The following is a 17,279-nucleotide window of genomic DNA, read 5'->3' as shown; positions in this document are numbered from 1 at the left end:
CATAGATTCTACAAGAGTCTGATACTCTATTGGAGGGATGTGACAACATAACTCAGTCAATGTCTCTATACCAGTCAATATAACTCAGCCAATGTCTCTGTACAAAGCTGAGAGTCTCATCTTTTAGATGCACTTGGAACTGAGTTGATTTGCCATAGCGTTCCAAAGTTATAGCTAAAAGTGTGACGGCACCGGCTCCCATGTTGTCTTTAACGCCCTTATCGGTGGCTATCTTAGGTTGTACCAGTACGTCAGATTAGCTCAATCGCCAATTTCTCAACCTCTGAGTATCACAGAAACACACCACTTTGATTGAATAACAGAAACATTTTCATGACACGTTTCTATGGATGAAATGTATCTAAATAACTGTTAAAAACATAAAAAAACAGCCCAAATCTTCTATTTCTAATAATAAAATGTGACTATAAATGTGTGAAAATGTTCTAATATATGTTTATTTGGGGGAAATAAAACCAATAACTTGTGTTACAAAAACGTAATTAAAGGAAAAGTCTTACTGCTTGACAGACAGCCTCTCTTTGCAATCATTACCAATTTGGGGTAAAAAATTACTCCTGTGGCGCTTTTAAGACAAAGTACAGTAGGTTGGCACTTTTAGAGTTAAAATACAGGCTCCCAATCCAACACACTCACACACAAACACGCACGCTTCCTTGCACACAAACACACACACACACACACACACACACACACACACACACACACACACACACACACACACACACACACACACACACACACACACACACACACACACACACACACACACACACACACACACACACACACACACAGACACACACACACAGACACACACACACAAACACAAACACACACAGGCACAGTCGTTTTGGTCCGATAGCTTACAGCCAGCTCTTTGCCCAGCATGGCGAGGGGATAGAGGTACACAGCTTGGCTCTGTCCTTGGATAATAGGAGACATTGCTTGGGTGTTTCAGTGCACTGGGGAGCTGTATAATGAGGTATGGAATATGGATGAGATGATGGCTGTGTTTGTGTGTGAATGTTTTGCGGTTGGGGAGGTGGTGGTGGTCTGGTAATCAAAGCCAGATGCTGAGTAGACTATCGTCCCCCCGGAGAGAGAAGGGCTGTACGTGTTTCTGTGTCTCTGTGTGAGTGTGAGTGTGGAAGTGTGTGTGTGTGTGTCTAAAATCTAATCTAATCTCATATTTTTCCAAACCATAATGGCAGACCAGGGATGTCATGCAAGCTGGAATGAGCTCATGCCTCGTATGGTTTGATCCGTAAATCAGATGGATTACGTAGAAAAACTCTCCCGACAAGTACATCTTCGCAAAAAACATACATCTATTGATCAATGACTTGTTATTCAGACCTCATGTATGCATTAAATCTATTTAGACATGTTAAGTTAAAAAGTGACCTGGACTTATTTAAGCTATTGGCCCATTTAGATGTAATTTAATTTAGAGCCGTCCATTTAGATTTTTGGAAAGGGCTTTTATTTTTGTACAAATGGTTTTGTGTACCTTTCTTTGTTTACAATGCCATCAGTGTTGCATAGACTGACCTGGAAATCCCCATATAATTTTGTTCGGTATTTAAACTACACTGTAAACCCCAAGGCATTTTTAACTCAAATATTTCAAGTAAGTTGAACTCAAAGTCAGTGAAACTGAACTGAAAATAAAAATACAACTACATGAAAAGTCATCATTATTTTTAAAGTAGATTTTGTTTTTAAATTGTTTTTAATATCTGTGTTTTTGCATGTACATTGAGTGATTGATTGATCATTTTACGCTACACAATGATAAATAACATATATTTATCATATACATACGTATACTAACCATTACTGAAACTGACTTCTCATTTAGTTCTGAATAAATAATGACTTTTCATTGACTTCAAGCTCAACTTACTAGTCGTATTTGAGTTAAAAATGCCTTAGGGTTTACACACTGGGGTTTACAGTGTATGATGAATCTGAAAGTTCTGACAAAAAAAAGTGAATACATTACTAAATCTAATCAACCTATGAATTCTATCCGAAGAGGACATTGTGTTGATCTACAAAATGTAACAAAGTCCCTCCTGTGTGTGTGTGTGTGTGTGTGTGTGCCTGCCATGAGGCCATCTGACATGGAAAAACCTGAACAGTGTCCCAAATCCAGGCAAAGTGATGTCAGTTCTACTAACACAATCACATTCACAGGTGGGAAAGATTAAATATGAAGTAATCTAAGAAATGGAAAGCATTCAACTGCATGGTGCTACCAAGATCTCTTCAGCTATTAAACAACTAAGACTCTCCCCAACAGTTCTTTAAAACCAGACGCCTCTGGTGTAGTGTACACACACACTTCAGAGAGAGATAGTGAGAGAGAGGGAGGAAGGGAGTGACAGACTGGAGTCTGGGGATATCGCTGACATTCTGGAGCTCACACTAGAACTCCTTTTCATTCGAGACCTCTTGTCAGTCTTTGCTTCTTCCCCCTTGGTTACAACTGGGTCCCTCTGTCTCACCTCACCCCTCTGTAACGATGTCCTCCCCCTCCTCCTGTGCCCCCTCACCACTATACCCTCCTCACCTTCTACCCCAAACCTGAGAGGGTGAGTAGTCATACATACCTGACAGAAGGACTCTAGAACCACACGAGGGAATGTGTAGGTTGAACTAACAAAAGAGTAGAAGAAAAAGTGAGTGTTGGGTATTGGGACTATATACTGTCGAGTGAAATGTTCTTCCATTCCCACACCTATTTCTTTATGAGTTCATACTCCTGGTCTTAATGTGAGACAAGATACAGTAGCTGATTTCATCACAGGGAGCCCACCTGTGACCCGAATTAAGCGTCTATGTCCCTATATCTCAGGGTGGCTATAGGAGTAGTCTATAGGGGTGATAGGCTCAGTTGGTAGAGCATGGCGCTTGCAACGCCAGGGTTGTGGGTTCATTCCCCACGGGGGGACCAGGATGAATATGTATGAACTTTCCAATTTGTAAGTCGCTCTGGATAAGAGCGTCTGCTAAATGACTTAAATGTAAATGTAAAAATGATAGGTCCTCTGTGAGTTTGCATACTGTATGACACACTCACACATGCACTTGTGTATGGGGGAAAATACTTCGTGACGTTTTTTAAATGGATCTGTAACAATGTGCTCTACTCATGGGGGACAATGGAAGTTTAGACTTCATCAAGGTGCTTCTTCTCCACCCCATGTGAAAGCCCACTAACCCACCGCTCACCAACCAGCCATTACCATGTATTTCCCCTCTCTCTGTGGAGATCACCAGTGACTCTCTCCTACCAGTCGTGTGTATATCGGGGGTTAATTTATCGCTGTCCATGGTCAGATGTTAACGGCCAGGATTTATAGTATAAGTGAGTGAGGGACCCTTCTTTTCAATTCTCGCCTAAAATGACATACCCAAATCTAACTGCCTGTAGCTCAGGCCCTAAAGCAAGGATATGACTATTCTTGATACTATTTGAAAGGAAACACTTTGTAGCTTGTGGAAATGTTAAATTAATGTAGGAGAATATAACACATTAGATCTGGTAAAAGATCAAACAAACCAAAAAACATGTGTTTTCTATTTTCATCTTTGAAATACACGAGAAAGGCTATACAGTGACCTAGGTATAATTTAGATGTTGTCCACAAGATGGAAGCAGTGTGTATGCAAAGTTTCAGATCCATTGAAGAATAACATGCCTACATAATATTTTGTGTCAAGTCTCCCAGGTGTCCTTCACGAGTATGCCCACATGTACCCAAGTGGCAGAATTGTTCCATTGATACATTTTCAAGTACAGACATGCTCAAATTCTTTGGTACCCCTCCACAAAAAACAAAGAATGCACAATATTCTCTGAAATAACTTGAAACTGACAAAAGTAATTGGCATCCACCATTGTTTCTTCCATATTTAATAGAAATCACACTTTGCTTTTGATTTTTTATTCAACATAATATTGTAAATAATAAAACAAATAAATGGCATGGACAAAAATTATGAGACCCTTAACCTAATATTTTGTTGCACAACCTTTAGAGGCAATCACTGCAATCAACCGTTTTCTGCAGCTCTCAATGAGACTTTTGCACCTGTTAACAGGTAGTTTGGCCCACTCTTCCTGAGCAAACTGCTCCAGCTGTCTCAGGTTTGATGAGTGCCTTCTCCAGACTGCAAGTTTCAGCTCTTTCCATAGATGTTCGATAGGATTCAGATCAGGACTCATAGAAGGCCACTTCAGAATAGTCCAATGTTTTGTTCTTATCCATTCTTGGGTGCTTTTAGCTGTGTGTATATTGAGTCATTATCCTGCTGGAGGACCCATGACCTGAGACTGAGACAGAGCTTTCTGACACTGGGCAGTACGTTTCGCTCCAGAATGCCTTGATAGTCTATAGATTTCATTGTGCCCTGCACAGATTCAAGGCACCCTGTGCCAGGCGCGGCAAAGCAGCCCCAGAACATAACAAAGCCTCCTCTAATGTTTCACTGTAGGTATGGTGGTCTTTCCTTTGAAAGCTTCCTTTTTTCGTCTGTGAACATAGAGCTGATGTGACTTGCCAAAAAGCTCTAGTTTTGACTCATCTGTCCAAAGGACATTCTCCCAGAAGGATTGTCAATATGCATTTTCGCAAATTCCAGTCTGGCTTTTTATGTTTTTCTTTCGAAAGTTGTGTCCTCCTGGGTCTTCTTCCATGGAGCCCACGTTCGCTCAAAAAGCGACGGATGGTGCGATCAGAAACCGACATACCTTCACCTTGGAGTTCAGCTTGTGTCTCTTTGGCAGTTATCCTTGGTTCTTTTTCTACCATTCACACTATCCTTCTGTTCAATCTGGGGTCGATTTTCCTCTTGTGGCCGCGCCCAGGGAGGTTGGCTACAGTTCCATGGACTTTAAACTTCTTAATAATATTTGCAACTGTTGTCACAGGAACATCAAGCTGCTTGGAGGTGGTCTTGTAGCCTTTACCTTTACCACGCTTGTCTATTATTTTCTTTCCGATCTCCTCAGACAAATCTCTCCTTTGCTTTTCTCTGGTCCGTGGTCAGTGTGGTGCACACAGTGACACCAAACAGCACAGTGACTACTTTTCTCCATTTAAATAGGCCGAATGACTGATTACAAGATTGGAGATGTGTGATACTAATTAAAGAAAAAATGTTGTTTGAAATATCACCATAATCCAATTATTTATTATCTTTTCTAAGGGGTACCAACAAATGTGTCCAGGCCATTTTAGAATATCTTTGTAGAATTAGCAATAATTCATTTCTTTTCACAGCTTCTTTGCTTTATTCTATGACATATACAAGGCATACAAGTATACATTATAAAATAGCTTTTAATTTCATCACTTTTCAGGAGGAATGAGGCATTATTTCACTGAGCTGTGAGGGCACCAACCGATTTGAGCACGTCTGTACATAACTATAGAGAACATACACACATTCTATGATAATAAAAATATAAGTTTACACACTCCCAGGAATCTCAGATATGACGGATAATTAGCTTCCCTACAGAAAAGACACTAACCTTCACACATCTAGATGGCCGGGCGGGGTGGGTGTGGAGCCAGAGACAGTGGGCAGTGGGGTCAAACTGTAGAACCCAGTTCCTACATATGAATGTGTGGGGGATGGAGGACTTAAATGTGGTGTTTTTGAAGTTGTCTCCCACGGCCACTATTGAGGATAAAAAAAGATATATATTACTATTACTTATTTTTATTTAACCTTTATTTTAGCAGGGGGTGAACACTGCATCAATACATCAAATACACAACACATCTATAAACACATATATTTAGGATAAAGAGTGTGGGGAACACAATCACTATAATGAAATATGTGGATCAATAGGCAATAACACGCATAGACTATACTAATATATTGTATGCCACAGGTCTATATATTATATATACATATATAGAAATCAAAGACAAATATCATAAATTAATATGCAATCATGTAAACAACTGGATTAGCAAGAGAAGCAAAAACGTATTTTACTTACTGATCTGAAAAAGTCACGTTACTATCTTCTCCTTTCTTGCGAGCAGGACTCCTCGTGTCACTCTTAATTTCTGCATTAATCTCATTCAAATGTGTACACTTGAAGTTCGATTTAGCGTTTATACTCTTAGTAGACATGTTATACTTCTTACATTGGCAGAAAACGTTGTAATACTAATCAAGCTGTGTGTAATGCAAACTCTTCTTCTTTCTCTCAATTTTCAATGGACAATTAATCTTGTTGTGCGCGGGATTAGTACAATGGCTTTTACTTATACAAAGGACCATCACATACTCATGCAAAGCCCTTTTGGCTATCTAGCTAGCTATGTTTCAAAATGATAGGTGGTCATTGGACCAAGATACAGTCAACAAAGTGAACACCGCCCGTCTCATTGGTGCGTAATGATTTCTGTCCTTCGTGGGCTAAGAAAGGTGTTGTGTAGCCAATACATAATGTAGAATGATGCAGCAAATTTTGGTTGCCTTCTAGTGTCTAAGGATTGCACAGAAACCAAACTTGACTGGGTGAAACAAGGTTTAAGGTTTATATTACATCGATTGTTTTGTGGCAAGTTGAAAGTGATGGAATTCAAGAGAAATGCTGTATACAACATGGATCATGTTAGGATATAAAAATTGATTTTATTAAACAAATCTATGCTACATTTTATCTCTGGGACCCTCTGGATGACAAATCAGAGCAAGATTACTGAATATAAGCAAATTATTTACCTTCAGAGGTGAATGTATCATACCAGTTGCCATGATAAAAATGTTTTGTTGTTGTGCACTATCCTCAAACAATAGCATGGCATTTTTCCGCTGTAATACCTACTGTAAATTGGACACTGCAATTAGATGAACAATAATTTAAACTTTCTGCCCATATAAGACATGTCTATGTCCCGGAAAGTTGGCTTTTGTTTCCAACGTCATTCTAGTCACATTATCGCATATTGAGCAACAACTGTCCTGATTTCAGGACACCGATCCTTAATGCATTTATTGTGGTCGTTGATACAAGATTAATGAAAACTAACTTAAGGCTACATGAAAACTAACAATCACATGTGCACACACACGCATACAGTATGAACGCAAGAGCAAACACCCTCCTTCTCCTCCCTTACACACCATGAGGCGTCAATGGCCCATGTCCATTGGCAAAAGCATGGCGAAGGTAACTCAACATACTGTGTCTCCATCTAATAGAGCTGATTGTGTACACACGTAACCCAGGCCAATTGCTTTCCTCTGGCAGCAGCTGCTAACCTGGAGAGAAATCCTCATGCATATGAAATCCACAATAAGTGAAATAAATACTTCCTTTTCCATCTCCCTCTCTTTATAGAGAGCGGGTAATTTCCCAGGTCACTACTTTGAGAATGGATCAGGTGTCTTAACTCTGGGATAAGTGGCTGATGTCACAACCCAGGAATCTAAACTCTCTCTCTCTCTCTCTCTCTCTCGCTCTCTCTAGTAGCTTTATGGCTGCATCTAATAAGATAATGTCCAGTAAAAGTGCCTTAGAAAGAGCCAGTGATGGGTCACAGCAGGGTTAAAGTAATGAAACTAACTGAGTGGTATGCTGTTTCGCTAAAGTGCTTTCATTAAGTCAGTCTCTGGTGGCTCTATCAGCAAAGGACTGCAGTGTGGGTCACATAGCCTACTGTATTGTGGGACCATAGTTGACAGTTGGGCTCAGGGAGTTCTCTAGGCTGAGAAGTCTTAAGTCTGGAATGAATTTCACATCTTCACATTAACAATACAGTAGAAGGCAATACATGGATGCAATCGTTTTGTTTTTTTCTCTCCCCAGTTCTCTTGGATGTACAGTATGAAAACTATTTGGCGAGATAGATAAGCTGTAAAACAGCTGTAAAACTGGATAAAGAGTTACCTGTCTAACAGAACACAGAGGGTGTTTAATGGAAGCCTCTCCAAAATAATCCAGGTGGATTCAGGAATTCCCCAGGACAGCTGTCTTGGCCACTTATTTTTTCCAAACTTTACTAATGACATGCCAATGACATGCTTTACTAATGACATGGCTTTGAGTAAAGCCAATGTGTCAAATCAAATCAATTCAAATTGTATTAGTCACATGCGCCGAATACAAGAGGTGTAGACCTTGCAGTGAAATGCTTACTTTCGAGCCCCTAACCGACGGTGCAGTTTAAAAAAAAAATACAGATAAGAATAAGAGATAAAAGTAACAAGTAATTCAAGAGCAGCAGTAAAAATAACAATATATACAGGGAGATGACGGTACAGAGTCAATGTGCGGGGGCAGCGGTTAGTTGAGGTAGTATGTACATGTAGGTAGGTAATTAAAGTGACTGCATAGATGACAACAGAGAGTTGCAGTGTTGTGGAGAAGGTCGTGGGGGCAATGCGAATAGTCTGGGTAGCCATTTGACTACATGTTCAGGAGTCTTATGGCTTGGGAGTAGAAGCTGTTTAGAAGCCTCTTCGACCAAGGCTTGGCGCTCCGGTACCGCTTGCCATGTGTTAGCAGGGAGAACAGTCTATGACTAGGGTGGCTGGAGTCTTTGACCATTTTTAGGGCCTTCCTCTGACACCGCCTGGTATAGAGGTCCTGGATGGCAGGAGGCTTGGCCCCAGTAATGTACTGGGCCGTTCTCACTAACCTCTGAAGTGCCTTGTGGTCAGAGGCCGAGCAGTTGCCATACCAGGCAGTGATACAACCAGTCAGCATGCTATCAATGGTGCAGCTGTAGAACCTTTTGATGATCTGAGGACCCATGCCAAATCTTTTCAGTCTCTTGAGGGGGAATAGGTTTTGTTGTGCCCGCTTCATGACTGTCATGGTGTGCTTGGACCATGTTAGTTTGTTGGTGATGTGGACACCAAGGAACTTGAAGCTCTCAACCTGCTCCACTGCAGCCCCAGTCGATGAGAATGGGGGCATGCTCGGGCATCTTTTTCCTGTAGTCCACAATCATCTCCTTTGTCTTGATCACGTTGAGGGAGAAGTTGTTGTCCTGGCACCACACGGCCAGGTCTCTGACCTCCTCCCTATAGGCTGTCTCGTTGTTGTCAATGATCAGGCATTTTCCGATGACACCACTGTTGTTTCATCGGAAAATGTAATAATGGTGTTGGAGTTGTGCCTGGCCGTGCAGTCATGAGTGAACAGGGAGTACAGGAGGGAGCTGAGCACGCACCCCTGAGGGGCCCCTGTGTTGGGGATCAGCGTTACCTACCCTCACCACCTGGGGGCGCCCCGTCAGGAAGTTCAGGAACACCTTGAAGAGGGAGGTGTTTAGTCCTAGGGTCCTTAGCTTATTGATAAGCTTTGAGGGCACTATGGTGTTGAACGCAGAGATGTAGTCAATGAATAGCATTCTCACATAGGTGTTCCTTTTGTCCAGATGTGAAAGGACAGTGTAGAGTGCAATAGAGACTGCATCATCTGTGGATCTGTTGGGGCAGTATGCAAATTGGAGTGGGTCTAGGGTTTCTGGGATAATAGCGTTAATGTGAGCCATGACCAGCCTTTCAATGCACTTCATGGCTACAGACGTGAATGCTACAGGTCGGTTGACATTTAGGCAGGTTACCTTAGTGTTCTTGGGTACAGGCACGATGGTGGTCTGCTTAAAACAAGTTGGTATTACAGACACGGACAGGGAGAGGTTGAAAATGTCTGTGAAGATACTTGCTAGTTGGTCAGCGCATGCTCGCAGTACACGTCCTGGTAATCCGTCTGGCTGGTGCTCTCATGCCAGTTTCAGTGTTATTTGCCTCAAAGCGAGCATAGAAGTAGTTAGCTTGTCCAGTAGGCTCGTGTCACTGGGCAGCTCTCGGCTGTTTTTCCCTTTGTAGTCTGTAATGGTTTGCAGTTCCTGCCACATCCGACGAGCATCAGAGCTGGTGTAATATGACTCGATCTTAGTCCTGTATTGTTGCTTTGCCTGTTTGATGGTTCGTCGGAGGGCATAGCAGGATTTCTTATAAGCTTCCGGGTTAGAGTCCCGCTCCTTGAAAGCGGCAGCACTAGCCTTTAGCTCAGTGCGGATGCTGCCTGTAATCCATGTCTTCTGGTTGGGGTACGTACGTACGGTCACTGTGGGGACGACGTCACTGATGCACTTATTGATGAAGCCAATGACATATGTGGTGTACTCCTCAATTGTATTTCAATTTTTATTTTACTTTTATTTAACTAGTCACGTCAGTGAATAACAAATTCTTATTGTCAATGACGGCCTAGGAACATTGCCATTGGAGGAATCCTGGAACATATTCCAGTCTGTGATAGCAAAACAGTCCTGTAGCTTAGCATCTGCTTCATCTGACCACTTTTTTTTATCTAGTCACTGGTGCTTCCTGCTTTAATTGTTGCTTGTAAGCAGGAATCAGGAGGTTGGAATTATGGTCAGATTTACCAAATGGAGGCCGAGAGAGAGCTTTGTATGCATCTCTGTGTGTGGAGTAAAGGTGTTCGATAGTTATTTTGCCTCTGGTTGCACATTTAACATGCTGATAGAAATTTGGTAAAACTGATTTAAGTTTCCCTGCATTAATGTCCCCGGGCTACTAGGGGCGCCTCTGGGTTTTTGCTTATGGAGGAATACAGCTCATTCAACGCTATCTTAGTGCCAGCCTCTGACTCTGGTGGTATGTAAACAGCTACAAAGAATATAGATGAAAACTCTCTCGGTAGGTATTGTGGTCTGCAGCATATCATGAGAAACTCTAGATATCGTGCACCAGCTGTTGTTTACAAATATACGCAGACTGCCGCCCCTTGTCTTACCAGACGCTGCTGTTCTATCCTGCTGGTACATCATATAACCAGCCAGCTGTATGTTGATATTGTCGTCGTTCAGCCACGACTCGGTGAAACATAAGATGTTACAGTTTTTAATGTCCCGTTGGTAGTTTAATTTTCCCAATAACTCGTCCATTTTATTGTCCAAAGATTGCATGTTTGCTAGCAGAATTGAGGGGAGTGGGGGTTTACTCGATGGCCTCCGACTCCTCAGAAGGCAGCCCGCCGTCCAGCCTCTCTTTCTACGCCTCCTCATCACGCAGATCACTGTGGTCGGGGCCTGATCCCGCGTAAGCGGTATGTCCTCAGCCTCGGGGTCGTCAGAGTTGTGAAAGAAGAAAAATACTTCTGCTAGTCCGTGGTGAGTAATCGTAGTCCCGATATCTAAAAGTTATTTTCATCATAAGAGACGGTAGCGTCAACATTATGTACAAAAATAGTATAAAAATAAGTTCCAAACAACGCAGATAAACAAACAAAAAAAAACTATCAGTTGGGGCCACGTAAAACGTCTGCCTTCTGCTCCGACGCCATCTTGCGTCTACCTATGTATGTGGATGACTCAACACTATACTTGTCACTATACTTACAGTGAGTGAAATAACTGCTGCAGTTAGTTTCAGTATGGGTGACAAGGAATAAGTTATTTCTAAATATTGACAGAACTTAAAGCATTGTATTTGGGACAAATCATTCACTAAACCCTAAACCTTAACTAAATCTTATAATGAATCATGTGGAAATTGAGCAAGTTAAGGTGAATAAACTGCTTGGAATAACCCTGGATTTTTAACTGTCATGGTCAAAACATGTTGATACAACAGTATGGAGAAGTCCATAATAAAGCGCTGCTCTGCCTTATTAACAACACTATCAACAAGGCAGGTCCTACAGGCCCTGGTTTTGTCGCTCCTGGACTACTGTTCAGTCGTGTGGTCAGGTGCCACACAGAGACCTCAATTACAATAGGCTCAGAACAGGGCAGCACGGCTGGCCCTTAAATGTACACGGAGTGCTAACATTAACAATATGCATGTAAATATCTCATGGCTCAGAGTGAAGGAGAGATTGGTTTTATCACTACAAGTGTTGACATACTGAATGCACCGAGGTGTCTGTTAAAACTACTAGCAGACAGCTCGGACACCCATGCTACACTATTCCACATCAGGTAACCCATGCATACCATACACCCATGCATACCCTACAAGATATGCCACCAGAGGTCTCTTCACAGTCCCCAAGTCAAGAACAGACTATGGGAGGCGCACAGTACTACATAGAGCCATGACTACATGGAACTCTATTCTACATCAGGTAACTGATGCAAGCAATAGAATCAGATTTAAAAATACAGCTTATGGAACAGCAGGGACTGTGAAGCAACACAAACATAGGCTCAGACACATTCATGCATACACACATGATAACATACGCACTATACACACACGTACACATGGATTTTGTGTTGTAGATATGTGGTAGTGGAGTAGGGCACACACTTAGTGTGTGCTGAAATCTGTTATGCATGTATTGTAATGTTTTTTAAATTGTATAACTGCCTTAATTTTGACAGACCACAGGAATAGTAGCTGCTGCCAAGGGGATCCATAATAAAAACAAAATGATCACGTTTCAGGTAAGACCCAGATGTAGACAACATCGAATTAACAACAGTTTATTAAAAGGCTAGGCATCCCGCTAGCGGGACAACTTCCGTGAAACTGGAGGGTGCGCAATTTAAATAAATAATCATAAAAATGTGGGATATTAAACATTTATGAACGTACAAGTGTCTTATATCGATTAAAATATTAAATTCTTGTTAATCTAACTGCACTGTCCGATTTACAGCAAGCTTTACAGTGAAAGCATGCCATGCGGTTGTTTGAGGACGGCGCCCCACATCAAAATATTTTTACTTCAGCACAGGTTTCATAAATTCACAAATAGCGATTAAATATTAACTTACTTTTTGAAAATCATCCTCTGATTTTTCATCCAAAGGGTCCCAGCTATAACATGTAGTGTCGTTTTGTTAGATAAAATCCTTCTTTATATCCCAAAAAGTCAGTTTAGTTGGCGCAATCGATTTGAGTAATACACTCTTTCAACATGCCAAGATAGGAATCCGAAAATCTTCCCCTAAACTTTGTTTCAACAAGTCAAAATATGTTTCTATTAAATCCTCAGATACCCTAAAATGTTTTTAAACAAAAATATTTCATACGGAAAGAAGTATGTTCAATAGGAAAACGATATTAGCAGGTGCGTGTCCTCTTCCTAGCGCTCACATACAGAAATTTCCAAGTCTGTGTCTCTGTGGTAAAACTCATTATTCTTACCCGTTTTGGAAGAAACAAGCCTGAAACCTTGAATTTTGAGTGCTGACACCCAGTGGAAGCCATAGGGATTGCATCCTGAGAGCTAGATTTCAGAATGTCCGTCTACTTTCCATTGTAAAACCTCATTCAGGTTGGATTTTCTTTGGATTTTTTCCTACTTTATCTATTGTGTTATAGTCTCCTACATTATTTTAACATTCATACAAACTTCAAAGTGTTGTCTTTCCAATGGTACCAATTACATGCATATCCTGGCTTTAATTTGGGCACGTCAGTCAGGCGGAAATTGAGAAAAAAGCACCCTAGCCCTATTAATCCAACAGGGGAAGGCATATATATTATGTCCCCCACTTCTACAACCAAAGTTGCACATCAAGGAATACATCAAATAACATACACTTATCCACACACACCCTTATGCACACGCGCACACTCACGCACACTACTGACAAATGCATGCATTCCATATATAATATCGTTGTATCTCATTGAACCTATTTAATGTTGTTACACAATGATCTCACTGTACCAATATACGTCTTCATTTTTATGTTTTGTTTACTTATCAAAATGCTTTTTAGATCATCACATTATTATAAATAATAGAACATTTAAATTATTTTATTTATATTTACATTTACATTTACATTTAAGTCATTTAGCAGACGCTCTTATCCAGAGCGACTTACAAATTGGTGCATTCACCTTATGATATCCAGTGGAACAACCACTTTACAATAGTGCATCTAACTCTTTTAAGGGGGGGGGGGGGTTAGAAGGATTACTTTATCCTATCCTAGGTATTCCTTAAAGAGGTGGGGTTTCAGGTGTCTCCGGAAGGTGGTGATTGACTCCGCTGACCTGGCGTCGTGAGGGAGTTTGTTCCACTATTGGGGTGCCAGAGCAGCGAACAGTTTTGACTGGGCTGAGCGGGAACTGTACTTCCTCAGAGGTAGGGAGGCGAGCAGGCCAGAGGTGGATGAACGCAGTGCCCTTGTTTGGGTGTAGGGCCTGATCAGAGCCTGAAGGTACGGAGGTGCCGTTCCCCTCACAGCTCCGTAGGCAAGCACCATGGTCTTGTAGCGGATGCGAGCTTCAACTGGAAGCCAGTGGAGAGAGCGGAGGAGCGGGGTGACGTGAGAGAACTTGGGAAAGTTGAACACCAGACGGGCTGCGGCGTTCTGGATGAGTTGTAGGGGTTTAATGGCACAGGCAGGGAGCCCAGCCAACAGCGAGTTGCAGTAATCCAGACGGGAGATGACAAGTGCCTGGATTAGGACCTGCGCCGCTTCCTGCGTGAGGCAGGGTCGTACTCTGCGAATGTTGTAGAGCATGAACCTACAGGAACGGGTCACCGCCTTGATGTTAGTTGAGAACGACAGGGTGTTGTCCAGGATCACGCCAAGGTTCTTAGCACTCTGGGAGGAGGACACAATGGAGTTGTCAACCGTGATGGCGAGATCATGGAACGGGCAGTCCTTCCCCGGGAGGAAGAGCAGCTCCGTCTTGCCGAGGTTCAGCTTGAGGTGGTGGTCCGTCATCCACACTGATATGTCTGCCAGACATGCAGAGATGCGATTCACCACCTGGTTATCAGAGGGGGGAAAAGAGAAGATTAATTGTGTGTCGTCTGCATAGCAATGATAGGAGAGACCATGTGAGGATATGACAGAGCCAAGTGACTTGGTGTATAGCGAGAATAGGAGAGGGCCTAAAACAGAGCCCTGGGGGACACCAGTGGTGAGAGCACGTGGTGCGGAGACAGATTCTCGCCACGCCACCTGGTAGGAGCGACCTGTCAGGTAGGACGCAATCCAAGCGTGGGCCGCGCCGGAGATGCCCAGCTCGGAGAGGGTGGAGAGGAGGATCTGATGGTTCACAGTATCAAAGGCAGCCGATAGGTCTAGAAGGATGAGAGCAGAGGAGAGAGAGTTAGCTTTAGCAGTGCGGAGCGCCTCCGTGACACAGAGAAGAGCAGTCTCAGTTGAATGACTAGTCTTGAAACCTGACTGATTTGGATCAAGAAGGTCATTCTGAGAGAGATAGCAGGAGAGCTGGCCAAGGACGGCACGTTCAAGAGTTTTGGAGAGAAAAGAAAGAAGGGATACTGGTCTGTAGTTGTTGACATCGGAGGGATCGAGTGTAGGTTTTTTCAGAAGGGGTGCAACTCTCGCTCTCTTGAAGACGGAAGGGACGTAGCCAGCGGTCAAGGATGAGTTGATGAGCGAGGTGAGGTAAGGGAGAAGGTCTCCGGAAATGGTCTGGAGAAGAGAGGAGGGGATAGGGTCAAGCGGGCAGGTTGTTGGGCGGCCGGCCGTCACAAGACGCGAGATTTCATCTGGAGAGAGAGGGGAGAAAGAGGTCAAAGCACAGGGTAGGGCAGTGTGAGCAGAACCAGCGGTGTCGTTTGACTTAGCAAACGAGGATCGGATGTCGTCGACCTTCTTTTCAAAATGGTTGACGAAGTCATCAGCAGAGAGGGAGGAGGGGGGAGGAGGGGGAGGAGGATTCAGGAGGGAGGAGAAGGTGGCAAAGAGCTTCCTAGGGTTAGAGGCAGATGCTTGGAATTTAGAGTGGTAGAAATTGGCTTTAGCAGCAGAGACAGAAGAGGAGAATGTAGAGAGGAGGGAGTGAAAGGATGCCAGGTCCGCAGGGAGGCGAGTTTTCCTCCATTTCCGCTCGGCTGCCCGGAGCCCTGTTCTGTGAGCTCGCAATGAGTCGTCGAGCCACGGAGCAGGAGGGGAGGACCGAGCCGGCCTGGAGGATAGGGGACATAGAGAGTCAAAGGATGCAGAAAGGGAGGAGAGGAGGGTTGAGGAGGCAGAATCAGGAGATAGGTTGGAGAAGGTTTGAGCAGAGGGAAGAGATGATAGGATTGAAGAGGAGAGAGTAGTGGGGGAGAGAGAGCGAAGGTTGGGACGGCGCGATACCATCCGAGTAGGGGCAGTGTGGGAAGTGTTGGATGAGAGCGAGAGGGAAAAGGATACAAGGTAGTGGTCGGAGACTTGGAGGGGAGTTGCAATGAGATTAGTGGAAGAACAGCATCTAGTAAAGATGAGGTCAAGCGTATTGCCTGCCTTGTGAGTAGGGGGGGAAGGTGAGAGGGTGAGGTCAAAAGAGGAGAGGAGTGGAAAGAAGGAGGCAGAGAGGAATGAGTCAAAGGTAGACGTGGGGAGGTTAAAGTCACCCAGAACTGTGAGAGGTGAGCCATCCTCAGGAAAGGAACTTATCAGGGCGTCAAGCTCATTGATGAACTCTCCAAGGGAACCTGGAGGGCGATAAATTATAATATTCATAAAAATATATACAGTACCAGTCAACAGTTTGGACACCCACTCAATCAAGTGTTTTTCTTTATTTGTACTGTTTTCTTCATTGTAGAATAATAGTGAAGACATCAAAACTATGAAATACCACTTATGGAATCAGGTAGTAAGCAAAAAAGGGTTAAACAAATCAAAATATATTTCATATTTCATATTCTTCAAAGTAGCCACCCTTTGCCTTGATGACAGCTTTGCACGCTCTTGGCATTCTCTCAACCAGCTTCATGAGGTTGTCACCTGGAATGCATTTCAATTAACAGGTGTGGCATGTTAAAAGTGAACTTCTTGAAATTCTCTACTTCCTCATTTGCTTGAGCCAATCAGTTGTGTTGTGACAAGGTAGGGATGGTATACAGAAATACTAAATAGGGCTATCTTCTGTATACCATCCCTACCTTGTCACAACACAACTGATTGGCTCAAGCAAATGAGGGGGTAAAGAATTTCAAGAAATTCACTTTTAACATGCCACACCTGTTAATTGAAACAAATTGAAAAATAAAGAAAAACCCTTGAATGAGCAGGTGGGTCGAAAATTTGGACTGGTACTGTATATTGTATTATTTATACGTGTGTATATATCTATATATATATTCCCCTTTCTCTAATCACCAATTTTATTATTCATTTTTTACTGTTATTGTTGATGTCATATAGCTTTAGCAACAGTGGCCTTGTCATTCATGCTAATAAAGCTTATCTGAATCTGAGAGAAAGTATGGGGTTGTTCCCCTGTGTCTGGGCTGGGTAGCATTTCAG

At 42.8% G+C, this 17,279-nt stretch overlaps 1 protein-coding gene across 3 annotated transcripts in view; it reads left to right on the top strand.

Annotated features, from left to right (window-relative positions):
* Positions 1-704: 704 nt before the first annotated feature.
* The window catches only part of LOC139559853 (EMILIN-3-like), a 45,801-nt gene continuing 29,226 nt past the window's right edge, over positions 705-17,279 (top strand). For 2 of the 3 annotated variants that reach the window (XM_071376235.1, XM_071376234.1), the window contains exon 1: positions 705-1,006. The gene's annotated coding sequence lies outside the window, so the exon portion shown is untranslated. The remainder of the gene's footprint in view (positions 1,007-17,279) is intronic. The other variant, XM_071376236.1, reaches the window with a different exon arrangement.

The sequence above is a fragment of the Salvelinus alpinus genome, chromosome 30, assembly GCF_045679555.1.
Source record: "Salvelinus alpinus chromosome 30, SLU_Salpinus.1, whole genome shotgun sequence".
In the NCBI taxonomy this organism is placed as follows: Eukaryota; Metazoa; Chordata; class Actinopteri; order Salmoniformes; family Salmonidae; genus Salvelinus; species Salvelinus alpinus.
This window is presented reverse-complemented; position numbering and strand designations above follow the sequence as displayed.